This window comes from Mustela lutreola, chromosome 4, assembly GCF_030435805.1.
Source record: "Mustela lutreola isolate mMusLut2 chromosome 4, mMusLut2.pri, whole genome shotgun sequence".
Classification (NCBI taxonomy): Eukaryota; Metazoa; Chordata; class Mammalia; order Carnivora; family Mustelidae; genus Mustela; species Mustela lutreola.
Genome location: NC_081293.1, coordinates 158540169 through 158567238, shown reverse-complemented (window position 1 = coordinate 158567238; position 27070 = coordinate 158540169). Strand labels below are relative to the sequence as shown.

Below are 27070 nucleotides of genomic sequence, written 5' to 3'. Positions count from 1 at the left end.
TGAATGCCTGAGAAAACTTTGCCTACTCCAAGGTAATAAAAATTTTCTTTATAAAAATAAATATTTTTTTCTTTGACAAGTTTAATAGCTTTAGCTTTTAAACTTAGGTCTATAACCCATTTTATGCTAAATCTTGTAGTTTTTCTTCTTGCTTTTATATGGATTTATTTTCAGTTGTGGAACCAATGTTATATTCCTGCAATAAACTTCCAATTGGTCATGACAGGTTATCCAATTTTTATATTGCTAGATTCCATTTGCTAATATTATTTTTACATCTGTGTCAATGAGGGATACTGTAATTTTTCCTTATTATAATATCTTTGTCACCTTTAGCCTCATAAATGGGTTGGTAAGCATTCCTTCCTCATCTATTTTTGGAATGAGTTTATATAACACTGTTATTATCTCTTCCTTAAACATTTTATATCACCTGTGACATTATCTAAGCGAGAAATATTCTTTGTAAAATGGTTTTTAATTATGAATTCAAAAAACTGAATAGATAAAGGGCTATTAAAACTTTCCATTTCTTCTTATGATGGTTTTTAGTAAATTACGGTCTTGAAATCATTTGTTTATTTCATCTTGGTTATTAAATGATTGGTGTAAAGTTGTTCATAATGTCCCTTTATATTCACTTTAACATGTCTGAGATCTAAAAGTCTTTTAAAAAACAGAGTTTCTAGGGCGCCTGGGTGGCTCAGTGGGTTAAGCCGCTGCCTTTGGCTCAGGTCATGATCTCAGGGTCCTGGGATCGAGGCCCGCATCGGGCTCTCTGCTCAGCAGGGAGCCTGCTTCCCTCTCTCTCTCTCTGCCTGCCTCTCCATCTACTTGTGATTTCTCTCTGTCAAATAAATAAATAAAATCTTTAAAAAAAAAAAAAAAAAAAAAAACAGAGTTTCTAGATTCACAGAAAAATGGTGGTCACTTAATTCCAAAGCCCTTCCTCTTTTACTCCACTGGGGCGGGCGATAGAACATAAAACTACATAGACCCCGAACCTTCTGCATTACTGTGATACAGAGAATACTGTAACCTCCACCATATGTGGATGGGGGAATTCTAACAGCAACTCTACCATCAGCCCAATGTTACTACCAGAAACCTAAGAGTACAGAAAGTAAAGAAGGAAAGGCTGATAAGATTCTTTGAAAAGGAACAGAGAAAAGCTGAGATTTTAGCGAAAGCACAGATAAAAATCAAAGAAAAAAGTGAAAAAATAATGGATCTGGCTACAGGGAAGGAACCTGAAAGTATGCAGGATTCCAAGGGGCAGTCTTAGAGAAGCACTTGATTTTGAGAGTGAGTTAGCTAGAAAGAGAAGGAACAGAGGTTTTTTTATTGTAGTGATATGGTCAGAAAACATTCTGCAACTACTTTACATGTATTATAAGAATATGTAAATGAATGCATATGTGAATGTTGGGAGCCATGGAAGAAGGGATTCTAAGCCATTGGAAGAAGGGATATAAATATGGAATGAGAAAGGAAAAAACCATGTAGGGACAGACTGAAATTGGAGATATTGGTGTGAGCTCATGGTATCTAAATAATGTGTATGTCTACAGTGATGCATGTTCATCTGCATATATGCATATTTCTGTGCATGTTTCCATGTATGTACTTATGCATGTATGTATGTGTAAATGTATGAACATGTACATATTTGTAGCTTTGTCCTCTAAAAGGGCCTAAAACAAAGATACCAGGTAACATGAGCACACCTAGCACTTAGATTTCAGTCTCTAATACCATTTCCACTAACAGGAGCCAGGACTCCCCAGAGAAATAGCTTATTCCATGGCTAGAGCAGGATAGGTATAAGATGATCCTGGTAACACCCTACTATGCTATAAAGTTTTAAAAGTCCTAAAAAATAATAATAATATAAGGTATGTCACAAGGATACAGGAGCTATCTTGAAGAGTCTTCCACTGGCCAAAATTGGGACAAAAGAAGCACCAAAATTATTAAGTTCAATACTGACTTATAAACTATTAGGAAAAATAGAAATTCCATGAGTCCCTGCTAATAATAAGTAGACAAATGAATAAACGAAGGAGAAGGGAAATCTATTACATATAGAACACTTAGGGCCAAATGGCAAATATAAAGGAAGTGCTGATTTAGAAAAATCATCTTGCAACCATCACTGTAAAGATTTTATCAGGCAAGAATCATCAATGAATGATAAATTTAAGGGGAAATTTTAATGAAAAGCAGATATGTACACTACTTATGAGTAGCAATGGGGAAAAACAGTAATTATACAGTCGAGAAATCAGGCAACACCTTGACCAACAGACCAAAATTAATCATCAATGAAGGTGACTCTACATGATACTATATGGAAAATGCAGTATTACCTATTCTTGACAGCAGTATAATAGTCTGGCCAAGAATGTATAATCTTAATGTCACAAGGAAACAACTCATAAACAAAATGAGAAATGTTTTCTTTTTTAAGTAGTGAGAGAGACTCTTCAAAAATGTCAATGTCATAAAAGACAAGGAAAGGCTGTAAAAATTTCCCAGCTTAAAAGAGGCCAAAAATGAATACAGACTGGACTAGATCTTATAACGGGGGGGGTGGGGAGGAGGGTGTTATAAAGCACCTTTTTACCTTATTAGAACAGACAAAATTAGGATTTGGGTATTAGAAAAGATAAAAGTATTCTATCAATGTAATTTTATGAAATTAATAACTGTACTGTGGTTATGTAAGAATATTCCTATTCTTAAAAAATATACACTCTTGGGGCGCCTGGGTGGCTCAGTGGATTAAGCCGCTGCCTTCGGCTCAGGTCATGATCTCAGTGTCCTGGGATCGAGTCCCGCATCGGGCTCTCTGCTCAGCAGGGAGCCTGCTTCCCCCTCTGTCTCTGTCTGCCTCTCTGCCTACTTGTGATCTCTCTCTCTCTCTCTCTGTCAAATAAATAAATAAATAAATAAAATCTTAAAAAAAAAAAAAAATGGTAAAAAAATATACACTCTTTAAAGAGTTTAGGGATAAAGGGCCATGATGTGTGTGCTCTCATATAGTTCAGAAAACAACAACAACAAATTGTGTATGCATGAGAGAGTGAGCACAAGAGAAAGAAAAAAAGAGGTGATAAAACAAATGAGATAAAAATATTAACAATGGAGAAATCTGGTTAAAGGGTATAAAAATGTCTTTTAAATTATTTTTAACTTCAGAGAAAACAAAGAGAAGAAATATAATCGTGCCTCACTGAGTAGTGTCTACACAGCCATAATAATGTAAATTCTTTTATTAGTTACAGAAAAGGTCAAGCTGCCACAACAAATATACCCCAAATACAATTAAATTAGATAGTTTACATTTATTCTGCTAACTATGGAGACAATTTCTTTTCTTAACTCTTCCCACCCCTCTATTAGTAATCCCACTTCTTGAAGTCTCTTTGTTTGAACCATCTGCCACGAAACGCTATTTCCTGCTGGGATCTTAACTGATATCCTATGTAGGAATTTGGGGACTGGTTTGCTCACATAGCTGATGAATGCACAGATGATTTCCCTGAGGGAGCAGGGAGAAAAACAACAGAAATACATGTCATGCAATGGAATCATAATTGTTCAAATTATTCTTGGTACAGCATGGGATAAAGGGCTAGCTGAAGACTTGGCTTTGAGAGATAAATGGCTATTGCACTTGATTGTTGACAACAGTAATTACAAAGACTCCTTAAGTGGGCAATCTGCTCTCCTTAAGGATTTACAAAATAAAAAAGCTTGGGACCTTGAACTCCCAAATCAAGGTACAGGTGGAAAACCTAAAAGCACTATGATGGCCATTTAACTGGGTGATGGTGTGCAAATGAAAGGGAAATACCCAGACTTTCTAGGTTCATTAATCCCTGAGAATGTCAAATGTCACATGATCCACTAGTCAAAGTGGGGCTTACAGAATTTCAGATACAAATGAAGATTTCATCCAAGTCTTTCCCACAGTAAATCCAGCAGGTGCATAGACCCATCCTGACATTATTTTCCCATTGATGTAATATGAAGTTGGAACAGATATAAATAGCCGAATCCCTACCTTAGCTTCTGCTAAGGAAGAGTATTATGAAGGTTATTATGATAGCAGAGACAAACTGGAATCCCTTGGAACTTCTCCCAACCCACCAAAAGAGCACACTTTTCAAAATCAATACTCATCACTAAAGAAACTGCAGAGATTAGTGACACCATCAAAGATTTAAATAACACAACAATGATGCATCCTCATTCATAATCATGTTTGGCCTATGAAAAAGCCAAATGGATCTTGGATAACAACTATGGATTATCATAAATTTAGGAGAAATTCCAATTACAGCTGCTCTTCAAAACTAAGATATATTTTGTAGAAAAGATCAACATGGCTCATGAAACTTGGTGCAAATCTATTAAACTATTACAATTCTTAATCTCAATGAATAAAGACAATCACAAGTAGCTCCTTTTGCCTGTCAAAGATAGTAACAGTTTGCCACCACAGCCACTCAGTTATAGCACAGAAAGGAGGCCACAGAGAAGGTGTCTGAGGCCAACAAGCAAAGAACCCTGAGGCCAAAGGAGGCCAAAGCAGCTCAGGCTAAAATTGAACAACATCACCTGCAGAGGAAGAAAGAGTTCAAGGACAAGGAGACTACAATTCTTGGATCCCAGTACAGCACTGAAGTGGAGAAGACCCAGGGGATGACCATCCTCCAGAACTACTTCCAGAAAAACACAGATTAAGTCCTGGAAAACCTTTCAGTCTTTGTCTGCAACATCCTACCCCTTGAATTTTCAGAAATTCAAGAAAATTGTCTCATTAATGATTAGGGGGGAAAGAAAGTGTCTGTTCCATGGATTGGCATTTCAGATGCCTTCATGAAATATGAAGATTTAGCAAAGTTCAAGTTTATATTCTTATGAAAAGCCACGAAATTATTGCCATACATTATGTAGCAGGTCCCTTTACTTTTTGGAGAATACCAAATCTAGCTTCTTGGTACAAACTCAGAGCTTATCTAAAGTCTTTATCTTTTTACCTCATATGCTTAGAAATTTAATGGGTGGAGCACCTGCTGGCTCAGTCAGTGGAGCATGCAATTCTTGATCTTAGGGTCATGAGTTTGAGCCCCACTGGCCATAAAGATTACTTAGAAAAAAAATAATAATAACCCTTAAAAAAGAAATTTAATGGATAAAAATTGTATGTTTTCCCATGCTTTCTAGCTCAAGCAACATATATATCAATACTGGCATTTTCTTTCTTGGGTATGTTAAAAAAATTTTAAGAAAGAAAGAGATTAACTTTTTTTCCCTAAAGCTTTCTCGAAGATCAGGTACTTCTTCTATGAAAAAGTAATGGTTATTTATAACCTGTGTGAAACAGAAGCCAGCCTTAAAATAGTCCTTTCTGGATAAGGTCAGTACAAAGAATACTAGTATAATTGTTTGAGCTGCTTTTAGTTTCTCTTAATCAAAATTACTAGATGATGGAATTCAAAAACTAGTTACCCGTTATTACTTGGTGTACTGATAAGTTTTTACAAGTAAAAACTTTTTGTCATGCAAATTTTTAAAAAGAATCTCTTATTTTAGCGCGAGTCTAATATTGATGACAATTTAAGTAAATTTGGTAAGCAGGAAGTGGCAATTATCCCATAAAAATTCAAGAGCCTGCCACACTGTGAAGTTTCCAGGAAAATCTGGGATGTGTTAGAATATGGCCTCTAAAAAAGATGTTGCTTCACCTTGCGCTGCCTTCCAAAAAGAAAAAAGCACAAAACTTGGAGACTGTCCTTGAATTTTAGAAGCAGTATGTCATACATTCAAATAGAGTAGCTACTTTTAAGTAGAGCCCAGAGCAAGAGAGGGCTCTGAGGTTGATAAACACTACAATGTAAGCTGATCTTCTATGGCCCAAAAGACCCAATAGTACTTGAATTACCTATGCCAGATAGGTCTACTCTCTATAGCCTCTGAAAACCCCCAAAAGAGGGGTCATTGTACAGACCCTCAGGTAATCTGTCAACAATTATTCTCCATTTGAAAAACAGCTCCTACTTCTGCAGGGCCATGATACAGAGAGAACATCCAGTTACAGGACACCAAGTGACTGCATGACCAGAGCCCATCATAAAATGGGTTACCCAATCCACTGAGTCACGAAATTGAGTGTGTGAAACAGTGTTTTATCATTAAAGAGAAATTAAATATATAAATAAGAAAAGAAGGCATAAACTGAATAAGTACCTACTCTAGCTGCTTTGGAGCTCTTCCATGACCTCATGTGGAGTTCCCTATGACCAATGAACAGAAGAAGAAAAAAAACCCCACAGTCTTGGGTTACAGATGCATCTACATGATATGCTGGCAGCACAGATAAGCTGTAACCTCAGTTTCCCACTCCATAGTTTCCTTGAAAAACAGTAACAAAGGAAAATCTTCCCAATGAGTTTAACTTTGAGCAATACATCTCATTGTCACTTTACTGGGAATGTGAGACAGCCTAAGATTCAGATTTATACTAATACATGGGCAACGGCTAATGGGTTGGGATCAAGGAAGTAGAAAGAAAAAGACTGAAATATTGGTAAAAAGGAAGTCCAGAAAGGAACTGTGTGAAAGGATTTCTCAAAATGGACATACTTTGTGAAGACATTAGAGATTCTAGTTCCCAGGACAAGAAAGCTTCCAGCAAGGAACACTGTCACAGTTCTATGAAATTTGAAGCTGAGACTGCCACAGCCACAGCCACCACAGCCCCCCCCCCCGCCCAAAAAATGGTTAATGTGCCAACAGAGTGATTTCTCGCTATAATAAGAGGAAAATGGGTGGCTGTTGCACAATAATAGGAACAGATAAACTATGTCTAAAATCCAAGGGATTCACTGGCCAGCTTCTTAGTATTATTCCTATGACCAATAACAAACTAAATGAAAACCTATGTTAATCCAATAAATATAGGATGCATAAGGACTCAGATCTTTGAAGTATGAAGGCAAAGGCCAATGTGCTGAAAAAATATAAGAAAAATGTAAAATAGGTAGTGGAGAAAGGAAGTTATGATTATCAACTTCAGTCTGTTGATACATTACAAAAATGGAGAATGTCAGAGCCAAGCACATTTTACATTAATTATCTCTTCACCATCCCACTCCCTTTCCCACTAGGTTAAATGATGAGCACTGTGATGACTACTTTGCAATTCTGGTTTCAGATGGGAAAATGACAAAAATATCACCCTGCAACAAAAGGTGACTAATGAGACTTTGTGTCTCCCCTGCTTAGATGAAGAGGAAGAAGAAGGGCCCCTCTCCATGGCTCCTGCTCTTAATAATCCCTTAAAATAATACAATTACTTCCTTCTGTGGTAACCCTAGAAGTGGTAAAAGCTGATCTACTCCAGATAATATTTGGATGCTTCATTATTTATTCCCTTAACTCTGCCTACACCTGTCAATGATCCCTTCACTAAAATCTCTTCGTTTAAGTCATCTGAGATAAGCTTTATTTCCTACTGAGATACAAATACAAAAGTATATGTGGAAATTAGAAATTCTGTTCCAATTTAGTAAAAATAAATAAGGATGATTTGTTTTGTTTTTTTAATTTTTTTTAAATAATCTCTACGCCCAACATGGGGCTCAAACTCACAACCCTGAAATAAAGAGTCGCACACTCCACTAACTGAACCAGCCAGATGCCCCAGGATCATTAACTTATAATCTTTGTCACATGAAACCTACAGAGCAGCATTTCTCATGGTATGGTGTGCTGATCTTCTGTGGTTTCTTTTTTTTTTTTTTTTTTTTTTTTTTTTTTTTTTTTTAAAGATTTTATTTATTTATTTGACAGAGAGAAATCACAAGTAGATGGAGAGGCAGGCAGAGAGAGAGAGAGGGAAGCAGGCTCTCCGCCGAGCAGAGAGCCCGATGCGGGACTCGATCCCAGGACTCTGAGATCATGACCTGAGCCGAAGGCAGCGGCTTAACCCACTGAGCCACCCAGGCGCCCTCTTCTGTGGTTTCTGTATAAGAATTATCTGGGGTTGTCCATGAAATGATGAATGGATAGATAAAATGTGGTACATATCCATATAGTGGAATTAAAAAAAAAAAAAAAAAGAATTAGCTAGGATACTTTAAAATGCAGATTCCCAGGGCTCATCCCAAGCTTTTCAAATCAGAATCCCCAGAAATGAGGCCCTAGGCAAAACACTTTCAGTACATCTTCCCAGAAAATACTTTGCACAATAAAATTTAAGGACCATTGTTCAAAAGCAGTCATTCTCACCACACCAGCAGTATAAGCATCATGCAGAAACTTGTTAGAAATGTAAATTCTTGGGCCTCATCCCAGTCCTACTGAGTCAGAAACTCTGAGAGTGGGGCCTAGCATTCCTGTGTTTCAATAAGCCCTCCAGGTGATTCTGGTGGACACTGAAGTTTGAGAACAACTATTCTAGAGTTTTGTCTTTTCTCTGCACAGCAAATGTGTGATTTCTGCTAACCTCCATCTGTTCCCAAATTCTATGTGATCCAAATAGGACTAAGTCAATCCCCACAACCTACCAAAGAGCTAAGAACTTAACCAAGACCTTACCCAGCATCCTCTGACTTTAGTGATGGGCTCATTCCAATTATAAAATGAGCAAGTCCTGGAGACAAAAGATACAGTATAGAAAATACAGTTGTAATAGCAAAGTATGGTGACAGATAGGAGCTACACTTGTGGTGAGCACTGCATAATTATAGAGTTGTTGAATCACTATGTTGTACACCTGAAACTAAGGTAACATTGTATATCACCTTCAATATTTTAAGTAAAAAATCAAACAAATTAATAAAAAATAAACTGGTCAAAAAATGATCTTACAGTAGATCACAGACTAACATAATATTCATCTCCTTTCCCTAGAGAAACCATATTAGAATGATAGTAATCCTTGCATCTGCCAAAATTAAGAATACCCCCATTCTCTGAGCAAAACCAATCCTATTGATAGCAATGAAAATGAAACTATAAGAAACTAAGAGACAAAGTTCTGTCAAATGTTTACACTCCCTTTATAGTCCCCATTAATTATCATGCCAAGTACTCAGATATTACTTGCCCTGCTGCCAACCATGTGCCTGAGGTGGGATTACTCAACCGTCTGAACATTCACTGGGTCCCAGAGGTGAAACCACTCACTCAACCCTGTGGGGGCAGACAACCAAGCTTTTTGCCCATGACTTACAGCCAAGCTTCTGTAATCATGACCTGGCAAGCATTCTGACCCCCTTTATTATTATTTCACTCAGGGCAGAAATTAAGAGCCTGTAGAGACAGCCACTCACATTTTCTTTACCTGACTAGTGACTCTGAGGCACTATATCAAAAGAGTCAGTATGACTTCCTATTTCAAGATTGCTAATTAAAGACTACTATGTCCTCTTCTCCTCCAAAAAAACCACCCCCAAACAAAAAGGAGTAAAATAAACAGACATAAACTCCTTCAAAGAAATCAAAAGACCTGTGGTAAGTCTAACCACAATCTATGAAGATGGGAAGTGAACACAGAAAAGGTAAACAATACTAAAGGGCACAGCAAGGTCAAATCTAAATGCCTAAAGAATATATTTATTCACCTCATAAAATTCTAAAAAAGCTCAGGAAGTAAAAGCACCAGGTATTAGAGAAAGTGACGTACAGATGGGATCTGAAGACAAAAGAATTATCTAACCATCTATGTAAGTAACAGATACACAGACCTTCACAGAAAACAGAAAGCATAATCTCGGGAGAAGTTGAACAAAACAAGGGACTCCAGATTAGAGGGACACAGATATAAAATAGCATGGGAATGGAGAAGTAACTTAAAATACATAGTTGAGAAAAAGTTTGTATCCTGGATAGTCAACCCACAAATTCCCTTCCCCAACCATGGGACTAGGCTCATGATCCCCAGAAAAAAATTAAAGAAACCTACAGAGAAAGAAGAACAACTCAAGAGAAAAGACCACCTACAGCTATGGATATTTGAGTCACCAGGAAAACAGCTAGGTAGTCCCCTAACTGCCTTCAAGAGAAGCCCACCAAATGACAAGCCCTGGCCCCTGGCCCCATAACCACAATGAGATACCACCACACACCCACTAGGGTTTCTATAATCGAAGAGATGGGTAATAACAAGTATTGACAGGGATGTGGAGAACCTCATCCTTGGGTGGAACCCTAGTGAATCACTGGCAGGATAAAAATAAGTTTACAACTTCGGGAAAATATTTGGTGGTTCCTCAAAAGGTTAAGCATAGAGTTAAAGCAAGACCCAGCTATTCCTAGATATACCTAGATATACACCCAAGAGAAATGAAAACTTGTATATGAATGTTCATAATAGCAACATTTACAATGGCCATAAAGTAGAAAATCTAAATACCCATCAAATATGGCTTCTTGTCCTTTTGGCTAAGATCAAGTGCTTAAATGTCCATCAACTGATGAATAGATAAATATAATGTGGTATATTCATACAAGAGAATACTATTCTACATTAAAAAGGAATGAAATATTGGCACATGCTACAGTACAGATAAACCCTGAAAACATTATACTAAAGGGCACTTGGGTGGCTCAGTCGGTTAAGTGTCTGCCTTGGGCTCAGGTCATGATCTCAGGGTCCTGGGCCCCATGGTCCATTGCTCAGTAGGGAGTCTGCTTTTCCCTCTCCTTCTGCTGCTCCCCCCTGCTCATGCTCTCACTTGCTCTCTCTCTAATAAATACAAGCTTTAAAATAAATAAATAAATAAAAAGCATTATATTAAGTGAAAGAAAGCCATCACAAAAAGACTTCGTATTATATGCTTCATATTATATGATCCCATTTATGTGAAATGTCCAAAGGTTTTCACAATTTCCTAAGCATGGGAAGCAATAAAGGTGTCTTTTGTTATGTTAATGAGGTGGCTTCTGGCCCTCACCTAAGGATGGGGGCTGTTGCCAGGAGAACCAACCATATGATTAGAGCATTGGAACTTTCAATCCTACCCCCTCCATTCCAGCCTAGGGAGGGGAGAGGGGCAGGAGGTTGAACAGATAGCCAACAGATGCCTATGTAATGAAGCCTCCATAAAAACCTAAAAGGACAGGGTTTAGAGAGCTTCTGAGTGAGTAAACACATGAAAATTTGGGGAAAGTGGCACACCTAAACAGGACAAGGAAGTTCCTTTACCCATTCATTGCTCTATGCAGTTCTTCTATCTGGCTATTCTAATGTCATATCCCTAACAAAAAACAAAAACCAGCAATCTAGTAAGTTGTCTGAGCTCTGTGAACAGCTCTAACAAATTAACTGAACCTAAGGAGGAGGTCATGGGAACCTCTGATTTGTAGCTGGTCCATCAGAAGTACACATAACAACCTAGGCTTAGGACTGGCGTCTGAAGTCTAAGGAGAGAGTCATGGGAAGTTCCAATCTGTAGCTGGTAGGTCAGAAGCACAGATAACAACATGGGCTTGCAACTGGCATCTGAAATGGAGATATGTTGGGTGCGGTGGCACTGGAGAGTAATCTTGTAGAACTGACCCCTTAACCTGTGGGATCGGATGCTATCTCCAAATGGATAGTGTCAGAATTGAATTTTATAGACACCAAGTGTCTGGAGAATTACTGGAGCTGCATCCTTGCTCCACACATTGAAAACTGAGTCTCAGAACCATTTTAATGTAAAGAGATTTATTTTGGAGTGGTAAAAATGTTCTAAAATTGATGTGGTCATGGCTGCACAATTCCACAGGTATAATAAAAATCATTAAACTGTGTGCTTTCAATAGGTGAATTGTGGAAGTGACTATCTCAATAAAAATGTTTTGAAAGAAAGATTAGATATGTAGATAGCTAAGGACCGCCAGCTAGCCAACTGTCCTCTTTCCTCTCTCTCTTCCCACTTGCCATATGTAGTCAATAAGCAAGTATTTATTACCCTTCATCCACAAAACAAAAATGAGAGAGAGAAGGGATTTCCTCTTAATTTCTTTTTCTTTTTTTAAAGATTTTATTCATTTATTTGACAGACAGAGATCACAAGTAGGCAGAGAGGCAGACGGAGAAGGCAGGGGAAGCAGGCTCCCTGCTGAGTAGAGAGGCCAATGTAGGGCTCCATCCCAGGACCCTGGGATCATGACTTGAGCCGAAGGCAGAGGCTTTAACCCACTGAGCCACCCAGGTGTCCCCTTTTTTTGGGGGGGGGGTTCTCTTTAAAGAAATATTGGCCTGTCTGGGAAGAATTATAGTGATTAATACTGGTGCTAGTTCCCATGAATGTACAGGCTTCCTCTCCTCATTCTGACATCTGGAGGTCCCTAGTTTAAATTTGCTCCCCAACCGCTCACTTTAAAGACAGGCTAGCTGGTCAAAACCCCAACCCCTTTCACAGTACTTAATCTTTCTATGGACTAATCCTCAAAAAAAACAAAAACAAAAACAAACAAACAAAAAACCCTGACAACCAAATACTTGAAGAAGGCCAGAAATAAGAAAAGCCCAATAAAAACAAAAGAACGAAATAAAAATTACTCCAGAACAAAATGTGATAATTCAAAAAGTAAAAAATTGGGAAGAAAAAAAATCCCATACCTCCAGATAACAGGAAGAGCCCCAGGAACCAGAGGGAATTGACAGATTCAACAGTACAACTGAAAGCCTAGAAAACTTGAGAAATTATAAGGCTATGTAAAGAAACACGTGATTTTTTTAAAGAAATGTATGATTTTTTTTTTAAAAAGTCTACTAGGGGCACCTGGGTGGCTCAGTAGGTTAAAGCCTCTGCCTTTGGCTCAGGTCATGATCCCAGGGTCCTGGGATGGAGCCCCACTTCGGGGATCTCTGCTCAGCAGGGAGCCTGCTTCCTCCTCTCTCTTACTGCCTCTCTGCCTACTTGTAATCTTTGTCAAATAAATAAATAAAATCTTTAAAAAAAAAAAAAAAAAGAATCCACTAGAAACATTTTCCTTCGAGTAGCACAGGACATTGTAATCATAAAGAAGGAAATATGATCCTGGTACATACTACATTGAAAAATATTTACATATCACAAGCAAAGTATGTATTAACTTTTAGAATCCTCTATAGAGAAGTCACAGAAGATCAAGCTACCACTACAGACCAGTATATAAATGTTATTAACCTTGACAAAGTAAGAATAAAGGTGAAGTTTACAGAAGTTGAGAAACTTAAGGTAGAGAGTAATAATGGTAAAGATAAAATGATGAATGTGCTCGTTTAACAAAATGTAGAATTGAGGAGTTAAAAGCTGATGAAACAAGAAAGAGAAGTTTGAGTATCCTTTGTGTGGGTGCAGAGATGAGCAGCAATGGAAAGGAGATAGCGATATAACTAGAAGGATAATAGAAAAAATGTGTCATTAATCAAAACCCTTTGTCACTATGATACATCAACAGAAAAAAATTAAATATGATGAATTCAAAAATAGTGGTGTAATTACATTATTTAGAGATAAAGAGTTAACCATAAGGTGGGGGAAAGGCATGAGGTAGGGGGAAATGATGTCTTCATAAGTTTGTACTATTTGGCTTTTTATTTTTATCAAATGAACTACACACAGTTAAAGGTTATTTTGAATGCTTCTGTGATCTTGCAAAGTTTAAATAGTCTATTTTTAAATATGTAATAATCTATCTTGCTAACACATTTCTAACCTCTCTCTTCTAAGCCTAGAAACTTTATCCCTGATTTTCTAACATCTCCAAAGTGGGCTGGATATTAAGGGGTGTCATTAAATTCCCCACCTTCAATGAAAATAGTACATAAATGGGCATGGTGTGTAATCATTTTTAAGTGGGAGAGAGAAGATGGGGAAATAAATATGATATAATATTTTAAAAGAGAGATTACTGAAAAACCAAAAGGTAGAAGACTGATTTCTACACTTCAAGCTCACTTCAATAGCAGTGTGATAAATACAAAGCGCTCAACTATTCTATAATAAGCATTACATAAATCCTAAAACTCTACCATAACATATTAAGACTTTTAAAAAGCCAGAAAAATATAGCTATTGCCAGTTAATCTCAAAACTGGGGAAAATTTACAAGAAATATGATTCTGACATGTTAGAAGTCCCTAATTTTAGTGTCCTCATTAACTGAATAATCTATTAGGCACAATGCCTATTTACCCATATCATTTGCCAAGTTTACATTTATTCCAATATAATTAACACACACTTATTCCCCAACAGATAATCTATTCTACATATTGACATCAAAACAATATGGTTTTTAGGAAGTTGGGCAGGAGAAGCAAAGAAAGAGTAAGGGCTGAATGATGGAGCCAATTTCCCAAGTTTCAAAAGAATTTGTCACCATCTTTCAAAAATAAAAGAACCATTGATTGGGTTCCCAAATTATATTATGTGTTGATCAATTCAAGAACAGCCTAATACTGCTGAGAAAACCACAGAATAACAGGATTTTGAATAATCTTTCATTGAAAGGCAAAAGTTAAACATCATATTCCTTAAGAGAACTAGCAACAGTAGACATATTAATAGTGCTAGGCACTGTTTCTAATATAGTAGGGCCCACATTAAAACCACTGCTAAAGTCTAGAAATGGTCATAACAAATCTTTCAACCTTACAGCAAAAAAGTCAGTTGATAATTTCTTTGTCTAACACCTAATAAAACTCATTCTTCCAAAATTGTGGAAAAGCTAAGCACAGTCCTCCCTTATTATAAAGTTTCCTGTTACAAAGTTGCATGGTTTACACATATGTTACACTTTATTATTTTTTTAAAAGCCCTCCTTATAACACCCTCTTTGTTGTAATACTCAACATACTTTGCCTCCAGGCTAGATATATAATGAAAGCAAAATGAATTCAGACAGATTGTTGAGGGGAAAAAAACTAGTTTCATTTTAGTAGTCTTTCTAAAATCTTTTTTCTTTCCTTGTAGCTTTTCATCATCTCAATGTTTTGTTTTCACTGAACATTTTCCTTTTCTTTTTACATACTTCCTTTGGTAAATGAAAGATGATAGATTGTTAAAACCATTTTGTACTACCTTTGAAACAAGAACTTTTTTTTTTTTTTTTAAAGATTTTATTTATTTGACAGAGAGATCACAAGTAGGCAGAGAGGCAGGCAGAGAGAGAGAGAGAGGAGGAAGCAGGCTCCCTGCTGAGCAGAGAGCCCGATGCGGGACTCGATCCCAGGACCCTGAGATCATGACCTGAGCCGAAGGCAGCGGCTTAACCCACTGAGCCACCCAGGCGCCCCTGAAACAAGAACTTTTAATATACAACTCCTGTCTTCCAAAACCTTGTACAAATTTCATCTTTAAGACAATGAACTATATAGGACTTAATCAACCAGCTGCAAAAAGCCATATGAAATCTTAATTTTCCACTCACACGTTTTATATTCATAGTCCCCTAAAATCATGAATGTAACTTTCCAAATTAGATTTAGGAATACTTCTCAGTTATTGTTTCCATATTAAAAAATACTATCTTATTTTAGCAAAGATCTAGAAGTGCTTTCTTATTCATAAATTTCAATGTAAGGAAATTTGGTATAAAAACGCTGCTTATTTTTAACTTAGGCAGAAATACAGTTCAAGGGGTGCCTGGGTGGCTCAGTGGGTTAAGCCTCTGTCTTCAGCTCAGGTCATGATCCCAGGGTTCTGGGATAGAACCACGCATGAGCCTCTCTGCTCAGCAGGGAGCCTGCTTCCCTTCCTGTTTCTCTGCCTGCCTCCCTGCCTACTTGGGATCTCTGTCTGTCAAATAAATAAAATCTTAGGAAAAAAAAAGATAGAAACACAGTTCAAAATAATATAATATGGGGGCACCCCATTCTGATACACCAAGCTTGATCATTTCTGATATTCTAAATTAGCCAGAAATGACTTAAATTGTGTACTATATGAAATACAAATGGAACAAATTTTATATCTTTAGAAGTTGGAAGAGGTAAGTACATAAAATATCATTCTTCCATGTAAAGCATGCCTACTAATATTAAAACTCTATTCTTGCTCTCTTGGGGCCTGCTGCCAAGATGACCAAGAAAAGAAGGAATAATGATCATGCCAAAAAGGACCATGGTCACGTACAGCCTATTTGCTGCACCAACTGCACCCACTGTGTGTCCAAGGACAAGGCCATTAAAAAGTTCATTATTCGGAACATAGTGGAGGCCACCGCTGTCAGGGACATTTCTGAAGAGAATGTCTTTGACGCCTATGTGCTTCCCATGCTGTATGTGAAACTACTTTATTGTGAGTTGTGCCATTCACAGCAAGGCAATCAGGAATCACTCTCGTGAAGCATGGAAGGACCAAATACCCTCACCCCAATATAGACCCATGGGTACTGCCCCATGACCTCCACCAAAGCCCATGTAAGCTAAGTCCTTAAGGACTGAAGAAAAGCTGTTCTCCCCGGGGGGGGGAGTAGCGAGGCAATTATATTTAAAAAAAAAAAAAAAACAAAACTCTATTCTTGATATTCTTGAGTATCTTAAAATTTTATAATAGTAAAAAAATTGAAAAAAAACTTCAGCAATATAATTCTTAAATCATCCTACATATGTATAACACTTTAATATTTACTGTCCACGTAAAGAGTTATATAAGAATGTTCACAGCAGTTTTATTCACATATGTAAAAAATTGGAAACTACCCAAAAGTACACCAAAAAGATTATCTAGGTTGTTGTGGTGGTGGCTGGTGCACTGAGCTCCCCAACTGCCAATCACGTTGGACTGAGCTTATCTGTTCCTCTTTCTGAATCTATTAAGGTAAATAATTAACAATAAAACTTCCTCTTATAAAGGCAAAAAAAAGATAATATACTTAAAGCTTACTGTGTATGTTATTGTGTGTGTGTATATATATATAAAGATACGTACATATACTGTATATATACAGTTTATATGTATGTGTGTATATATATATATACACATAGAAACACACACACACACTTATGTGTGTGTGCAGATAGATAGATAGATATCCTCTACACAGAATACTACTAATGTAATCTTAAAAGAACTTTAACCTGATAATAGTAAACAAACATTCGTTTTTCATATTAAACATTAACATACAGCTTGACTGTGTGTTTTAGAATTTAAATCTGCAAACAAGAACTTCCATGTAGATTGGAAAAGGGTTACTGAATCAACTTAATTCAAGAAAGACTGGAGGATAGGGGAGGACTGTTCATTTCCCTTGGCAATATGTTTTCTAGATGAATATTTTAAACTGTTGGAACATTTTATGTCACAGTGTCATTTAAATGAAGTAGTTTTATGGTAATCATTTTCCTTCTCAACTGAGTAAAATATTTAATAGCTCAGTTATTCCACTGTTAAGAAAGGAACCATGATGAAATATATATATAGATCAAAAATGGCTGTCAAATCCTATCAAAACTACCATATTTAACCTTTCTCTCATCAAATGCAGTCCTGACCGCAGATATTTCCATAACACTTTTCCAGCCTTGGCATTCAGCCACCATGAAAGAAATTATTATTTTTTTCAAACAACACCAAGAAACTTAAAATATTCTTTTTAGACCTTCCCCTCTTAGCCACAGTAGGCAAAGAGGCATTTAACCACCAAATTTCTACAGTATATACATATATAGAAGGAATCAAAATTCACCTTTCAGGAAAAGTAACAACTTTAAATGATCACGTAAAAAACGAATTTGCAGACTACAGGGAACCCTCTTTATAACCTTCCCCCAGGAACTAAAGGTTTTATACAATATAATATACAGGAAGACGCTGTTTGAAAGTAACATTGTTTTATGGGTCTTGGACCAGAGATTTTATAAATGAATACCATATATATGAGAAAACCCAGCACAGGATGAGAATCAATCCTATTATCCCCTTGATCTTCCGACTTCTCACTATGGATCTATAAAGGATCTTACAAACAAATGAGGGAAGTTCTCGAATATTATAAAACACCTACACTTTAATGCCAAGGCAAGGAACAGGAGCCAGCACACCATAGGGATCCTTTTCTAACGTTTTTCTCTAACATTTCAACCATGTCTGTTAGAAAATAAAGGCCATATGGTTCACTGGTGAGACAAGGGTTATCAAAACATTATCTGTTGATTCCCTATAAGGAAAATAGCATTAATCTTTTATTAGCACTAATATCCCCACACAGAAAAGCAAGACTGTGTCCTGGCTGTTCATTCACCCCAGCTGAGCATATCAGTTCTCTCTCTGGATGACTATCAAAGAATCCAGACGGCTTTGGGAAGTACAGCCTCCCAGCAACCACATGTGGCCACTAACACATTTCCTTGGCAGACAAGTTTAGACAATTAGAAGTTACTTGAAGGCTGAGGATCTGATTATCTGAGGATCTCAAAATGAGGCAAAACATGACTTACTTGTTCTTCAGTTCACTGTTTTCTTTGGCGGGCTTTTTATTCCAAAGAATGCATGAATTTTTATTTATGTGACAATATAATCCCATACAAGCCTATAGAAGTCATTTTATGATTTAAAAAATATTTCACCATGCTAATATATATTATTAGTAAAATCTGTTCACCTTATTTACTGACAATTATATTCCAAACATACTGAACCTTTTATATACAGCATTTTCTTTCCACGTCGGTCACAAATGTGGTACTACTGTGCTGTCAGACCTTTATAATCCATACCATGCCCATATTATGCCTACATTCTAACTTTAAACTTTCCTTGATAAAAATTCTACTTTTCTGAAGTTTCATTTGTTGAAAAAAAATCAAAGTAAAATAAAAGAACTGGAAGAGTTCAAGGAAAATGAGTTCTCACAGACAGAAAGAAGAGAGATAATAGGGTTAATGAGAAGAAGAAATGTCTTTAAACTAAATATCAAAGAATTTAAATAATTTTTCAAAACTAAAACCTTTTTAACTTGTGAATATTATCACAAGTACTCAATAATTCTGAATATCACATTTTATGCAAAAAACATATTTAACAAAAGAATGAATAATGTAGAAAAAGAAAACTCTAAATCAAAAAAAAAAAAAAAAAAAAAAAGAGCTCATTATTTCTACTGCTAAGCTTGACTTGTATAAATGCTGCTTCACTAAGTAAAGGTAAGTCCGGAGGCCCAAGTAATCACCTCCACCTTTACCACTATGGTAACTACTACAGTCCATGCACTGCAGTAGTCAGTCAACATGTGTTTGTTAAGGAAAAAAACAAAACTCAGAAGCTGGCTAGGAGTGCACTGGGATAACATTTGTTTCCAAAAACTAACCTTGAAAGCCTGATGTGTATAACATCAGCTCTGTGCAACCACATGGCAATTTTGGTTCATTCACCAACAAATACTATGTGCCAAGGACTGTGTACAACATTAGATACATGGTGAATAGAAGACATGGTATTTGCCCTCATTAAGCATACAGAAAGGCCTCCCTCTCCTTCTCAAAGAGTTCACATAGAATAGCAAGAATATTAATTAAACAAAAAAAGCACCAATGACAGGGTGATATGTAAGGCTGCAAAACTAAAAATGAGAACCAAACAAACCCCTAACAATATATACACATACATGAAATACAGCACTATAATAATTGAGAAACAATTTGTTATCAAGTGAGATATGGTTATAGTATCATCTACTAAATCCCAAATGACCAGTGGATTATCCACACAATATGAACAAAATATAAAAGGAACAGATCTTTGGATCACTACATTTGTATCTTTAGGGATTGGGAGGGAGACAAACCATAAGTGACTCTTAATCTCACGAAACAAACTGAGGGTTGCCGGGGGGAGGGGGTTTGGGAGAAGGGGGTGGGATTATGGACATTGGGGAGGGTATGTGATTTGGTGAGTGCTGTGAAGTGTGTAAACCTGGTGATTCACAGACCTGTACCCCTGGGGATAAAAATATATGTTTATAAAAAATAAAAAATTTTTAAAAAAAAATAAATAAATAAATAAATAAATAAAAAAGGAACAGATCTAAAATGACTCTCAGAGACTATTTCATGTAGGGAAATCTCAAATTTCATTGAACAAAAATCATTTACAAGTGATAGTCTAATTATGGACATTGGGGAGGGTATGTGCTTTGGTGAGTGCTGTGAAGTGTGTAAACCTAGTGATTCACAGACCTGTACCCCTGGGGATAAAAATATATGTTTATAAAAAATTAAAAATTAAAAATTTTTTAAAAATTAAAAAAAAAAAGATAGTCTAAATATATAGACTGAAATGGGAACCTGAAAAGGCAAAGTAGCAAAAACAAGCAGAAGGCAGTGATGACCGTTAGAAGCACCATTGTACATGCTCCCCATCCGTCACAGAGTACTCCCATCAGTTCCAGAGTACTGATGCAGGGTACACTCTATCCACCTGCAGACACTCTTACCAGACATACTGAGCTGTGACTGGACACAGCCCTCAAGAAGGTTTTCCCAGGGGCACCTGGGTGGCTCAGTGGGTTGAAGCCTCTGCCTTCAGCTCGGGTCATGGTCCCAGAGTTCTGGGATCGATCCCCGCATGGGGCTCTCTGCTCAGTGGGGAGCCTGCTTCCCCTTCTCTCTCTGCCTGCCTCTCTGCCTACTTTGATCTCTGTCTAATTAATTAATTAACTAATTAATTAATTTAAAAATTAAAAAAAGAAGGTTTTCCCAGAATATAAAATAGACACAGGTTTAAAATCACTGTATGGATTTTTTTTTTTTTTTTTTACCATTTTAAAGGTAAAAAGGAGTATAAGAATTGACAGGTAAAATATATCCATCACCAAATATTTAGGAATATCACATAACATGCTATTTTTTAAATTTATAGATAAACCCAAGTAATATGGGGCTTTTTCCTGTTTGCTAGTAAATCCATATGTTTTCAACTGATGCAAACTGAAGACAATTTTTAATAAATTCTTCAACTGACTTCAAGATATATTCATATTAAGTAAAAGCTTTGCTAAGAAATACATCTATTTCACATATTTATTGCCATTACGTGCATGCATCCCATATTATGTAGCACCAGACTTCACACAACAAACACTTTTTCAATGACTGTGCCATTTTAATGGCAAGATACCTAAATTCCAGAAATAATAAATTACTCTGGGTTAACTCAGGGTGGAATATTCTAGGCTATAGTCTGTTTATATTTATTTATATCCTAACACTGATATATTATCAGTGGTTATCTTTGGAAGATGGTGCTAAGTCATTTGTTTCCTCTTTTCTACACATCGATACATTTAACATATTCCTTTGTGATCATAATTACTTTTATAACAAAAGCATACACATTTTGGTGTGGAGAGTACTGAAAGAGGAAAGGATGAAGTAAAATCACGCCCTACATCACTTCAAGTTTCAATTTATCAATAAAAAATTGGGAACATGCCACCAAATTTAACATAGTCTAAACCCAGAAGTAAAAACATGTCAAATGACCTTGCAAAGCATTTGATTAAACTGAATTACAACTAATCTCTAAATATGAACAAACATTTGGAGCAATTATCACCCCTCCCCCAGTATAGCCAGAATGAGACTGCATGCAGCCCAGAGCACAGCACACTCTTCAACTGCTTATCCCCTGCCTCCTCCAGTCTACATAAACATCTCACAACACACTCAAAACACCACTGCTTGCCTCTCCTGCCCATTGTAAAGCAGCACCCCAGGAAGGTTCTAGGAGAGAAAGAGAAGTCAAAAGCAAGATGGACATTTACAGTGTTTTGGCCACCCAGCATCTACTTCACCCTCTTCTGTAAATGTCATATACATGGGTTAAACTTGGTCCCAAGTTATTTAGTTGCTCACAGCAAGCTGACCACGAATGTGAACTCAAAGCCCACCAATGCCAAACTTAAATTTTTACACTTTCATTTGCTTTAATTATAGCCCATATTAGCATATTTTTAGCCATTTATAGTATGCCTGTCTTGCATATTCTGCAAAAATGCACCCAACATCTACTAGTCATAGATGAGATAAGTCCTAGCACTACAGAAGTCACTGTTGCCCTCCAAAGCTTCCGGACCAGGACTCACCATCTTGCATCTGAGCAATATCACCTACACATATATCCCCTACTCCGATTACCCTCTCCCCAGGAGTTAGTTTCCTTGCCCATTTCCCCTTCTAGTGGTGGTCCCCTGCCACGGTCTCTGGAAAATCTCCTGCAGTAAGGGACTTCCCCTTGGTGAAATCATGTCAAACCACCACCCAAACAAATCTCAATTGGGAATACTGACATCCCATAGTCATGACTTTTTGTTTGATCAACTCCAAAATCCTCAAACTCACCACAGTTCATTATTTGCCTACATTCCCCCAAAGATCCACCCCTCTCCACTCTTAGTCTTAGTAGTTAATAGGAAAACTGGCCCTAACTCTCCCACACTTTACTCAGACTCCAGCTTAACTGCATTCCTTCAGTGACAGTGATTGGAATCCAAGATAATTTAGCGTTGCAGCAGCCATCTTTATTTATTTATTTATTTAATTTATTTATTTCAGAGAGAGTATAAACAAGAAAGAGCACAGGCAGGGGGAACAGCATGCAGAGGGAGAAGCAGGCTCCCCACTGAGCAGGGAGCCCCATGCAGGACTCCATCTCAGGACCCTGAGATCACAACCCAAGCCGAAAGCAGATGCTTAACCATCTGAGCCACCCAGGAGCCCCAACTGTAGCCATCTTGAAACTAAGAGGAAATAGCCTGTCCAAGGAAATAGAAGCGAAAGATGAAAAGAGAGAAACCAAATCTGATCACACTAGAGGCCCAAATGGTGATAGTGAGTAAATGTCTTATTCTTGCATAAGCCTACTGTCAACTGCAGTCAAAAGATTTCTCTGTTTTGTCACCTGGCTTGGGGTCAGTCAGTACATCTGTAACTCCTGATCTCAGGGTTGTGACTCTGAGCCCCACTTTGGATATAGAGATTACTTAAAAATGAAATCTTTAAAGGGTGCCTGGGTACCTCAGTTGGCTAAATGTCTGACTCTTGATTTTGGCTCAGATCATGGTCTCAGGGTCATGAGATCAAGTCCCATGTTGGGCTCCATGCTCAGCATAAATCTGCTTGCAATTCTCTCCTTCTCCCTCCGCCCCTTCCTCTATTCACAAGCACACTCACCTGTTCTCTCTCTTTCTTGAAAATAAATAAGTAAATAAAATCTTTAAAAAAAAAAAAATCCTCAGTTCCACTAAAGGCAGAGTTAGAAAGAGAAAAGAAGTACACCCACTAGAAAAGCAAAATTGTGGCACATATAGAAACTGAGAAGTATTGGTTTTTTATGGTAATGTTTCTTTCCATCTTGAATAGTCTGTTACCTGTTAAGCTCAAAATATAAATATCCCCATGAAAAACAAAAACTAATAATCAAGAAAATTAATTTTAAAAATTAGAGCAGACTACAGCTAATAATATTGTATTATACACTTTAAAATCTGTTAAGAGATATAAATATCAAATCATTGTATTATACACATAAAACTAACATATGTCAGTTTCATGTCAACTGTATCTCAATTTAAAAATCTGTTAACAGGGTAGATGTCACGTTAATTGTTCTTACCACAGCAAAATTATAGATAGATAGATACACACACACACATATGTAGATACATAAATAAAAGAAAGAAAGAAAGAGAAAATTGAAGAAAATAAAGGAAAAGAAAAGGAAGAAAGAAAGAATTAGAGTAAAAAAAAAAAAAACAAGAAATATCAGAGAAGGCTAGAGATTGAAAAAAGAATCAGATGGTACTGATTATTTCTACTGTAAAGTATTAAAGAAACTTTTCACCATCAACCACAAATTCATTGTGAAAAAAGGGCAATAATTCAACAGGACTATAAAGCACAAATTATGTGATAAGAAATAAAATTTTAAGGAACTGGCCCATCATAATCCAAAGAGAATACTTGCTCAAATAAAAATGTATCCAAGTTAATTTTTTCAGCAAAATACTATAGAATATATTTTGTTCATCAGACCAAAATTTCATCCTACCTCCTCAAAGACTTCTCCCACCTTATAAACCCTTTCCCCCTCCAGCTATGGCCTTACCTTACTATTACTCTTCACAGTCAAACCTCTTCATAGAATAGCTTTCCTTTGTGATTTCCATTTCTTCCCCATGAATTCCTCATTCTGGGGCAACTGGACCAGTGCTTCTATTCTTCTGTTAAAAATGCTCTCCCTAAGATCACCAGTGACCTCCAAATGGCTAACTCCAGTATTTTCTTTTTTTAATACTCCAGATGTTTAACCTCTGACTTTCTGGACTCCTTTCATACCTCTTAAAACCTTCTTCCATGACATGCTCTGTCTCTCCACTTATCTTTCAATCTCTTGTGTTCCTTCATCTCCTAACCTTACCCTTCAATTTGTCATTCTCAACAAATACAGTCATAGTACTCTATCCATCTCTAGAGTATGACGATATCCTTCTCCATTGAGATGAGCAGGTAGCAAAAGAAAATTTTGCTTACTAAAGGCTTTAAACTATAGGTAAGAAAGCCCACTTAGTAGCCTGAAAAATGCCAAAGTTTTTTAAAGAAAAATAATTTTTCTTAAGTGTTGCAAATTCTGAAAAACCATCTCAAGAGGAACAAACCATCCCAGGGAGAATTTGAACAGCTCAGTCTATGGGCAATGAAAGCTTTAGACTGAAGACTATAAAGTTGTTCATTTAGAGGAAACTGGGGATAAAAATGAAGAGCTGAAATAAAATAGGTAATAGTACATTCCCCCACCTTTATGTACTATACTCCCCATACACACACACACACACACACATTTATCGCATTTATTCAGCCTGAGAAAGCTGCTCCATCCTCAAGTCTCCAGTATAACTTTGTACATATCTATCTCTATTCAATTTACCTGATTATATCATAATTCTTAGGCTTTATTGCTCCCTCGTTGTAAGATTCCTGACAACATAAACTATCTTTTATTCATCTTTCTACTCCTAGAAACTAGTACAGTGCCTGAGTACTCAGAAGACTCTCAGTAAATGTGCACTGGTTGGATGGATGGATAGATGGATAGTGATGATGCAAGGGAGGACTAACACCAGACTTCTTCTAGTCCCTGAAAGTTCCCAGACATCTCCAACAAATCAACTACTTCTTCCCAATGTCCCTTTTGCACACTTGAAAGAGCCATATACGTTATAAGGTTTGTCAGCTTGTCCCAGCCGTACAGGACAAATTTGTGATAACCGAGGATGTGACTAAGGGTCTCCAAGTCATATTATGAATAAATGAAGGCTAAGCTCAACTGTCTTGATGGTAGTAACATATATTACATATACTAGATAAAGTACCTTATTTTACCAAGCTAAGTATTTGCAGTTGTTGACCTTAAAACAATAGGATTCTTTCTTCGCTGGACCACTGGCTTTCTGTCAGTCCACATTAATGCTGTCATTTTTTTTTTTTTAAAGAAAAGGATATCATACATCCTGCTTTTTTTTTTTCTTTTTAAGATTGTACGTATTTATTTATTTATTTATTTGTCAGAGAGAAAGAGAGAGAGAGCACACAAGTAGGCAGAGTGGCAGGCAGAGGCAGAGAGAGAAGCATGCTCCCTGCCAAGCAAGGATCCTGGGATCATGACCTGAGCAGAAGGCAGCGGCTTAACCAACTGAGCCACCCAGGCATCCCTAATGCTGCCCTTTTCAAAATACAATTCTGAATTGACAGATTTATCTTAACTAGGTAAAGTGCCATATCAACAACAACTATTTTTGTGACCCAATGAAATAAAAGCAAAGGAAAATCTGGTAGACATATCATTTGTCCCTTTTTTCAAAAACAAGTAGAGTTCCAATTGCCAAATAAATTCCACTAATTTTGATAATATATTTGTAAATCAATTCAAATCTACCTTTTTAAAACTGATTTAGTATCTTTCCAAACTATCATTTGATTGTCCATGGTAATGCCACTCACTAAATTGTGCAAGCATTAATTTGTCAATAGTATAAAAGGCAAAGATAAATGACCATTTTTATAAAACCCGAGTCACAAGTTCTTCAAAAAAAAGCAGTTTAGATTTATATTAGAGAAACTACAAACATTTTTAATTCCAAACACATCTCCTCCCACACTCCTTTTGTTTAAAAAAGCCCAATACAGCCATTAATATCAGTCATTTCTCCCTAAAAAGTATAATATGGGAAGAATTTTAACTTAAATTCTGGAATGGTAGGTAGTACTCTGAATAATGGAAGGTATTAAGGAAATATTCCTCAACTAGCTCATAAAACTAGATTTTCTATTTCTTTACCATTTTTTCTCATTAAGAGACATTACATGTAGCTTGACATAAAAAGGAATACAACTTTGAGTTTTTGCAGATATATAAAAGGTGTTTTTGAAAAACTTTCTTAATGAACATGTAAACAAAAAAAGTTTTAAAAAACAGTAATCACTCTTTTGCTAATTTCAAATCATATATTACCCTCCCATATATAATTCTCTCTGATTATTGGGGACCTGAGGGAGGATTTTTCTTAGAAACCAAAGCAAGAACCAAAAAATCAATGGAAAAACCAAGTATCTGACCCAGAAGTTATTCAACATGTTGTCCATTATCTACAAAATCAGAGTTATGCACTAACTTCAGATAAAATAAGGTACACCTCCTTCTCATAGGGAAGTTTTTTCTGATTTAGGAAAGTTAATTTACTCACAGCCCAGACAAGGAAGCATTTTAGTACGGTTAACACCACTAGATTCTAGAAGCAGAAAGTCTGAATTAGAATCCCTTCTCTACCATTGGCTTAGTATATCTTAAGTTACTCAACCTGTAAAGCACTTAGAGCAGTGCCTAGTACAGAACAGTACTCAGCAGATGGAGGACAGCAAAATACCTCTAGATCTCTGAGACATGGCATCATTGAGAAGAGCATTAGAAATCTCAAACTCAGGTCCAATTCTGGACTTACAAAATTAGAACCTGCATTTTTATCAAGATCCCATTATGATTCAAATGCAATTTAAGGTTTGAGAAGCACAGAAAGCATT

The 27070-nt window shown here is 36.6% G+C and overlaps 1 protein-coding gene and 1 pseudogene across 3 annotated transcripts in view; one reads left to right on the top strand and one right to left on the bottom strand.

The window, feature by feature from the left end:
- Nucleotides 1–27070, bottom strand: part of BBS9 (Bardet-Biedl syndrome 9) — a 464985-nt gene that overhangs the window by 404488 nt on the left and 33427 nt on the right. The window lies entirely within an intron of this gene.
- On the top strand, nucleotides 16073–16418 carry LOC131829601 (small ribosomal subunit protein eS26-like; annotated as a pseudogene).